The sequence below is a fragment of the Anolis carolinensis genome, chromosome 3 (genome assembly GCF_035594765.1).
Source record: "Anolis carolinensis isolate JA03-04 chromosome 3, rAnoCar3.1.pri, whole genome shotgun sequence".
NCBI lineage: Eukaryota > Metazoa > Chordata > Lepidosauria > Squamata > Dactyloidae > Anolis > Anolis carolinensis.
In genome coordinates, this window is record NC_085843.1 from 236,112,903 (window position 1) to 236,121,608 (window position 8,706).

At 45.3% G+C, this 8,706-nt stretch overlaps 1 long non-coding RNA gene across 1 annotated transcript; it reads right to left on the minus strand.

The window, feature by feature from the left end:
• Positions 1 to 4,876: 4,876 nt before the first annotated feature.
• Positions 4,877 to 6,265, minus strand: LOC134297804 (uncharacterized). Its single transcript, XR_010004675.1, has 2 exons — positions 5,448 to 6,265; positions 4,877 to 5,361 (listed from the first exon to the last, which is right to left on the minus strand). It is a non-coding gene; the product is annotated as an uncharacterized LOC134297804 (long non-coding RNA).
• Positions 6,266 to 8,706: the final 2,441 nt, after the last annotated feature.

Genomic DNA, 8,706 nt, shown 5'->3' on the forward strand with positions numbered 1-8,706 from the left:
CCAACACGAACAGATCAGCCAAGGATTGTAGCAGAAGAGTAGACCCAGTTCCTTTCCGTGGTTCAAAGCCAGAAGTAGACGTTGTAGTTTCCAAGTCCAGAAGGGGGAAGACAAGCCGTGGTCAGTTCAATCCGAGTTTTCAAAGCAGGAGATGGCGTCCGTCAAGAAGACGACGGAAGGTCAAGCTAATAAGAGTAAGCACAGGTTTGCACAAACAAATGCCCACACAATTCCTCCCGCCGTCTGACCCTGAATTCCAAAAACAACTTACGTCTCAGCACAGGAAAACACACCAGTCTTCAGGAAAGCGTCCCACACAGATCCCAAGCGTTTGTCCAGATTACCTTGCCCAACGCAATTTGCAATTGCTCCCAAGCCCCATTTTATGCCAGTTACAAATCCTCATCACTGTCAGCTGTCCTCCTTAACCCGGGCGTTTCCTCATCACTTTCCTCATCAGAGCTGGAACACCTCTGACTACGCCCCACAGCATCTCCAGCTGTGGATCCCGTCCCATCCCTCCAGCTAAGCCATGGGTCTAATCCTGAAAGTCCCCATTCATCTTCTATCCCATCATGACCAGTGGCACCCAATTCCTCCCTTACCCGATTCCAATCCATCTCATCCTCCTCCGAGCTAACCAGCCCCTCCTCCATTCTCTCCATAAACCCCTCAAAAGACTCTTCGTCAGATGGTGCTGCAAAAATGTCTCGCAGTCTTTTTCTTTCTCGCTCCTCGAGAGTATCTGACTCTCGAGGAGTCTTACGCCCACGTCTGTCAGTAACAGAGCCATAAGGCTCAATCATAACACTATCCCCTCTCACAAAGGCCTCCTCCCCCGATGGCGGAGAAGTGGCAGTGATACCCTCCGCTATAGCACCACGACGACTAGAGGTATCCAGTTTCAACAGCGAACGATGGAAGACTGGATGGACCTTTAAACTAGACGGTAAACGCAAACGAAACGCAACGGAAGAAATCTTTTTAATGATAGGAAAGGGACCCAAATACCGAGGCGCAAACTTTCCCCCAGCCTGTTTAATATGTTTGGAAGATAACCACACCAAATCCCCTTCTTCCAACTCCTCCCCTGCCTGCCTGTGGCGGTCAGCCTGAGTCTTTTGCGTTGCCTTAGCTTCCAACAGTAAGCGACGGGCAACATCATGCAGTGCAGCCATTTCCGAAGAGCGGTACACAGGGTCCGAAGAGACCACATTGGTCGACGGCGCCACACCTCCCCGTGGGTGAAAACCATAAGTTAGCTCAAATGGCGTATGCTGACTAGACGCGTGCACCGCATTGTTGTAAGCGAACTCAGCCACCGGTAACCACTTCACCCAAGCCGTGGGTTGATCCAAGCAAAAACAACGCAAGTATTGCTCTAAGAGCCCATTAACCCGTTCAGACTGTCCATCCGTTTGTGGATGAAAAGCTGAAGAAACGTTTAACTTAGTCCCTAAGCACTCATGGAAGTGTTTCCAAAAGCGTGACACAAATTGCGGAGCCCTATCTGAAATAATCACCTCGGGTGCTCCGTGCAAACGATAGATGTGCTTAGTAAATAGTAAGGCCAACGTAGGGGCCGCCGGAATGGTTGAACAAGGAATAAAATGAGCCAGTTTGCTAAATAAATCCACCACCACCCAAATACAAGTATAACCCCCAGACTTAGGTAAATCCGAAATAAAATCCATGGAAATGATTTGCCATGGCCTCTCTGGAACAGGTAGAGACGACAACAACCCTCTAGGGCGCCCAACAGGCGTCTTACTCTGCTGGCAAACAGCGCAGCTGTCACAAAAGCGCAAAATGTCTTGCCGCATCTTTGGCCACCAGTAGCTCCTGGTGATAAGCTGTACGGTCTTGAACCTGCCAAAGTGCCCAGCCATGGGTTCGTCATGGTGGGCTCTAATCACCTCCAACCTGAGGGCCCCCACTGGTACGTAAACCTGCCCCCTGCGTACCAATACTCCGTCTTGATCCTGTAGATGCGGCAGTATTGTACGGTTACCTGCTGATAGTAACATCAGTTGTTCCTGAGTCCACACATCATCCCTCTGAGCCTCAAGGATCTGGTCATGTAACCCGAGCTCATTGTCTACAACACATAGAGAGGCAGTAGGCAAGATGGTCTGACATACTACCTGTTCATTGGTCTTAAACTCCGGCTTGCGGGATAAAGCATCGGCCCGCAAGTTTGCCTTCCCCTCCACGAACTGCACCTTGAAGTTAAACCTGGAGAAAAACAAAGCCCATCGAATTTGACGCTGGTTTAACTTCTTTGCTGTTTGCAAGTGCTCTAAGTTCTTGTGATCAGATCTGACCACGATCTGGTGCCGTGCCCCTTCAAGCCAGTGCCGCCACACCTCAAACGCCACCTTAATCGCCAACAACTCCTTCTCCCATATGGTATAGTTCTGCTCGAAGGGTGTTAGTTGGCGCGAGTAAAATCCACAGGGACGCAAGGTCCCTGAGGAATCCTTCTGAGACAATACAGCCCCCAACGCGTAGCTAGAAGCGTCCGCTTCTACCACGAACGGTTTGTCAACATCAGGATATGTTAGTATGTTATCCGATTGAAAACTAGACTTAAGTTGTAGAAACGCATCGTGAGCTTCCCGCCCCCACACAAATGGCTGTTTCTTACGCAGGAGCTGCGTCAAAGGTACCGTGAGCTTTGCAAAGTTCGGAATAAACTCCCGGTAGTAGTTAGCGAAACCTAAGAACCTTTGTACATCCTTCTTAGTCTTAAGCTCCTGCCATGAGTTGACGGCGTCAACCTTATGTGGGTCCATTTTAAGTTCCCTACCTGACACTACATGACCTAGGAACTCCACTTCAGGCACATGAAAGACGCACTTGGAAGCCTTGGCGAAAAGCCCATTAGCCCGCAGACGGTGCAGAACCTGCTTGACATGTTGACGATGTTCTTTCTCGTCCTTAGAAAAAATCAAGATATCATCCAAATAAATCACTAAAAATTGGTCAATTAGGTCCCTGAACACATCGTTCATGAACCTCTGGAAGACCGCGGGAGCGTTGCAAAGTCCGAAAGGCATGACTCGGAACTCGTGGCATCCGAAACACGTGTTAAATGCCGTCTTCCATTCATCCCCTTCCCGTATACGGATTAAGTTATATGCCCCCTGCAGGTCAAGCTTGGTAAAGACCTTCGCCCCTTGCACCCTTGATAATAGTTCCGAGATTAAAGGTAGCGGGTACCTATCCCGAATGGTGTATTTGTTTAGGATCCAATAGTCGCAGACCAGCCTAAGTTCCCCAGTCTTTTTGGCTACAAAAAATACTGGTGCCGCAGTTGGTGAACTAGATGGGCGAATAAACCCCTTGGCTAAATTTTCATCTAGAAACTCCCGCAAAGCCTGCCTTTCCGGTACAGTCAAGGCATACAGCCTTCCTGCTGGCAATTTCACACCTTCTGCTAACTTGATGGCGCAATCATATGGCCTGTGCGGTGGTAATTTGTCCGCTTCTCTTTTACAAAACACATCAGAGAACTCCCCATACTCAGCAGGCACACCCTCCATATCAGATTGAGTAACATTCAGAATGCAACCGTCCTGCCTCTTTAAGGTTACTTTACGTGTCGCCCAATCTACTTGTGGATTTACTACAGCTAGCCAATCCATCCCCAGGATCACGTCATATCTAGGCAAGCTCGTAATATCCCACACAAACGTTCCCGTTACTCCCTGCACCTCCCACATTACTGCTGAGGTTTCATGGTTAACCACCCCAGTCTCCAGCAGTCTCCCATCTGCTCCTTCCACCCACACGTCGCATGCTTTGCGCACTCTAGGAATGCCATGCTTCCTAGCAAACTCAATATCTACATAAGAGACCGTAGCCCCTGAGTCCAGCAGTGCCAAAGTGGAAACAAGTTCCCTTCCCCCAACAGATAATGTAATGGGTATGAAAACATGCTTCCTCCCCTCAGTTGACTGCTTGAGGAGCCCTAGTGCGTTGGACTCACGTCGCACTAGGGCTGGCCTTTTCCCGAAAGCTGGGAAGGTTTCACATTACAGGTCTTGGCAAAATGCCCCGCATTCCCACAGTACAAACACAAACCCAGCTGCCTCCTACGGCTCTTTTCCTCAGTAGACAGCTTTTTAAAGACCCCAAGCTCCATAGGCTCTTCCCCCATCACCACAGGTGCCCTGGTAATATGCATGGGTGGCGCACACATTGCTTTCGAGTGTCTACGAGCCTTGAACCTTGCGTCTAAACGCAGCACCTTAGCTACTAAGGCATCCCAATTTTCAGCCGGCTCTAAGCGTGCTAATTCATCCTGGAGCATATCACTTAACCCGGCAGTAAATAAAAGCATGAATGCATTTTCCCCCCAATCCAGCTGGTGGCGATACAGGTTAAACTTATTTAAGTAATCCAAAACAGTCCCCTTTCCCTGTTTCAACCGATACAGAGCCCACCCAGCATTCTCCGTGCGGAGAGGATCCCCAAAAGTGTCAATTAATAACTTTTTGAAATTATCCAAATTGTCTTTGACTGGGTCATTTCCCAAAATTAAATTAGTGGCCCATTGTCCTGCGGGACCGGTCAACAAACTCAAAATAAATGCCACCTTGCTAGTGTCTGTAGGAAAAGCATGAGCACTGAGCTGGGAAAAATAAAGCTCCACTTGTGCCAAAAAGGTTAGCAACTTGCACCTGGTCCCATCAAAGCGTTCAGGAGTCAAAACATGTCCTTTTACAGCATGAGCAGCTTGGCTAACGGTAAAAGCCGTTTGTAATTGGTCAAATTTGGCTCTTAACTCATCCATCGTCTTCCTGACGGGTTTATTGCTGCAATAAACTTTTTATGGCGTTGGGCAATCTGTCAAGGACAGAACGCCACAAGGTTCAAAATAACAGAGTTTATTTAATTACAGAACTCAAAAATGCCCGTAAAAACACAAGGGCCAGGCAATTTTAGCCTTTAGGAGCAAAAAAGGGACAAGGGAAAAACGTACAAAAGATAAACCGGATTAAACCGAAGTTTAATCCGGGTAAAAACAAACTGCTTGCTTCAGCCTGAGGGTAAACAAAACAAAAGCCAAGGAACAAAAGAATGCAACTAATTGGCAGCAGATTCCTCTCTGCTGCCAACACGGTGCTTAGAGGAACTTGCGTCGCTCCCACACACACAGCAGACAGGATTTCCAACACGAACAGATCAGCCAAGGATTGTAGCAGAAGAGTAGACCCAGTTCCTTTCCGTGGTTCAAAGCCAGAAGTAGACGTTGTAGTTTCCAAGTCCAGAAGGGGGAAGACAAGCCGTGGTCAGTTCAATCCGAGTTTTCAAAGCAGGAGATGGCGTCCGTCAAGAAGACGACGGAAGGTCAAGCTAATAAGAGTAAGCACAGGTTTGCACAAACAAATGCCCACACAATTCCTCCCGCCGTCTGACCCTGAATTCCAAAAACAACTTACGTCTCAGCACAGGAAAACACACCAGTCTTCAGGAAAGCGTCCCACACAGATCCCAAGCGTTTGTCCAGATTACCTTGCCCAACGCAATTTGCAATTGCTCCCAAGCCCCATTTTATGCCAGTTACAAATCCTCATCACTGTCAGCTGTCCTCCTTAACCCGGGCGTTTCCTCATCACTTTCCTCATCAGAGCTGGAACACCTCTGACTACGCCCCACAGCATCTCCAGCTGTGGATCCCGTCCCATCCCTCCAGCTAAGCCATGGGTCTAATCCTGAAAGTCCCCATTCATCTTCTATCCCATCATGACCAGTGGCACCCAATTCCTCCCTTACCCGAGTCCAATCCATCTCATCCTCCTCCGAGCTAACCAGCCCCTCCTCCATTCTCTCCGTAAACCCCTCAAAAGACTCTTCGTCAGATGGTGCTGCAAAAATGTCTCGCAGTCTTTTTCTTTCTCGCTCCTCGAGAGTATCTGACTCCCGAGGAGTCTTACGCCCACGTCTGTCAGTAACAGAGCCATAAGGCTCAATCATAACAACAGTACTACTTACATTGACCTGTGGATATGTCAACCCAGATTTTGGGGGGTTGATTTTTTAAAGCTAAAATGTCTAGACCAATGTTTCTCAAACTGTGCTCCTCCAGATATTTTGGACTCCAGCTCCCAGAATTCCTGGCAAGCTGGTTGAGATTTCTGGAAGCTGAAGTCCAAAACACCCGGAGGAGCACAATTTGAGAAACACTGGTCTAGACTTATACATGAGTACATACAATGGAATGTACCATAATAGTCAGCATGGTGTGTGTCAAGACCCAGACTGCGGAGCACCAATAACCATGCGCAGAGACCAGAATCTATCTAATATCTTTATTAATCTATATATATAAAAGAGTGATGGCATCAGGGCAGTGGACAAAACAACAAAACTACAGGCCCCCCAACCTCGAAATTTGACAACACAACCCATCATCCACGCCTCTAGGTTGATACAACAAAAAGAAAAGAAAAATAAAGTCCTAATTAGAGGGAGAGCAATAATTGTTTTTATCCAATTGCTGCCAGTTTAGAGGGCTAATCTCTGCCCACTTCGTTGCCTAGCAACCAAGGGACAGCCAGGTTTCAGTTAGGGGACAGGCAAATTTAGGCCTCACTTAGGCTTCTTCCACAGATTATCTAATTTGCACTGGATTATATGGCAGTGTAGACTCAAGGCCCTTCCACACAGCTATATAACCCATTTATAATCTTATATTATCTGCTTTGCACTGGATTATCTTGACTCCACACTTCCATATAATCCACTTCAGTGTGCATTTTATACAACTGTGAAGAAGGGGCCTCATATAATCCAGTTCTAAGCAGATAATATAAGATGATCAATATACAGTAGACTCTCACTTATCCAACATAAACTGGCCGGCAGGATAAGTAAATATATTGGATAATAAGAAGGGATTCAGGAAAAGCTGATTAAACATCAAATTAGGTAATCGTTATACAAATTAAGCATCAAAACATCATATTATACAACAAATTTGACAGAAAAGGTAGTTCCATGCGCAGTAATGCTATGTAGTAATTACAGTAGAGTCTCACTTATCCAACACTCGCTTATCCAACGTTCTGGATTATCCAACGCATTTTTGTAGTCAATGTTTTCAATATATCATGATATATTGCTAAATTCATAAATACAGTAATTACTACATAGCATTACTGCGTATTGAACTACTTTTTCTGCCAAATTTGTTGTCTAACATGATGTTTTGGTGTTTCATTTGTAAAATCATAACCTATTTTGATATTTAATAGGCTTTTCCTTAATGCCTCCTTATTATCCAACATATTCGGTTATCCAACATTTTGCCAGCCCACTTATGTTGGATAAGTGAGACTCTACTGTACTGTATTTACAAATTTACCAGTAAAATATCACAATGAATTTGAAACACTGACTACAAAAACATTGATTATGAAAAGGCAGACTGTGTTGGATAATCCAGAACATTGTATAATCGAATGTTGGATAAGTGAGATTCTACTATGATATGAAATAATTTCTAGGATAGAATAATGCAGAACAATATAATCTCTAAAACCAGGACAGTAATAAAGAAATAAAGAAAGTAAATAAAGCAAGGAAATTGGAAATTCCACAAAGGAAACAATCAGGGCCAGCTAACACCTCCCAAGAAAGGATTCTTCCAGAAAGGAAGCTGAGAAGGCAGTGAAGCACTATGTATTACCAAAGTCATTATTATTACTATCATTACTATCCTTACTATTATTATTATTATTATTATTATTATTATTATTATTATTATTGTGTTGCGGTCAACCGTGAAAATGAATACAATCTGGCTCCAAGTATTCAAAAACACTAAAATCAGAATATATAAAAATTAATGTGGTATAATAAAACAGAACAATACAATCTCTAAAATCAGAACACTAAATAAAGAACAACACTCTGAAAATAGGGGAATTCCACACAGAAAACAATCAGGGCCAGCTAACACCTCCCAACAAAGGATTCCCATCATCAAAGTCTGGCCAATCCTCTGTTTTCTCAGGGCCACAGACAGTAGAAGCATATAAAATATCGCAAACAACACCACTCTGAAAACAAGGTAATTCCAGACAGGAAACAATCAGGGCCAGCTAACACCTCCCAACAAAAAAAATCACTCAGGGAGGAAACAGCTAGGCTTTAAATCTGCAAGGCCATTACATCCTAATCATTTTTCCTAATTGCAGCATTCATACTTGCCTCCAACAGACAAAAAAAAAAACAATCAGAAATATTGTATATTCACAACCTTTAGGAAATAATGTCCCCTGATGGCACAGCATGTTAAAGCGCTGAGCTGCTGAACTTCTGGACCGAAGGGCCGCAGGTTTGAATTGGGGGAACTGACAGAGCCCCCACTGTTAGCCCCAGCTACTGCCAACCCAGAAGTTCAAAAACATGTAAATGTGAATGCATCAATAGGTAGTGCTCCGGTGGGAAGGTAACGCTGCTCCATGCAGTCATCCCACATGACCTTGGAGGAGTCTACAGACAACGACGGCTCTTCGGCTTAGAAATGGAGATGAGCACCAACCCCCAGAATCAGACATGACTGGACTTAACGTCAGGGGAAAACGTTTACCCTTTACCTTAACTACCACCAATTCCTCAATACTTTATTTCCCATACCACCATTCTTCGCCACAGCAACACGTGGCCGGGCACAGCTAGTGAAATATATAAAGT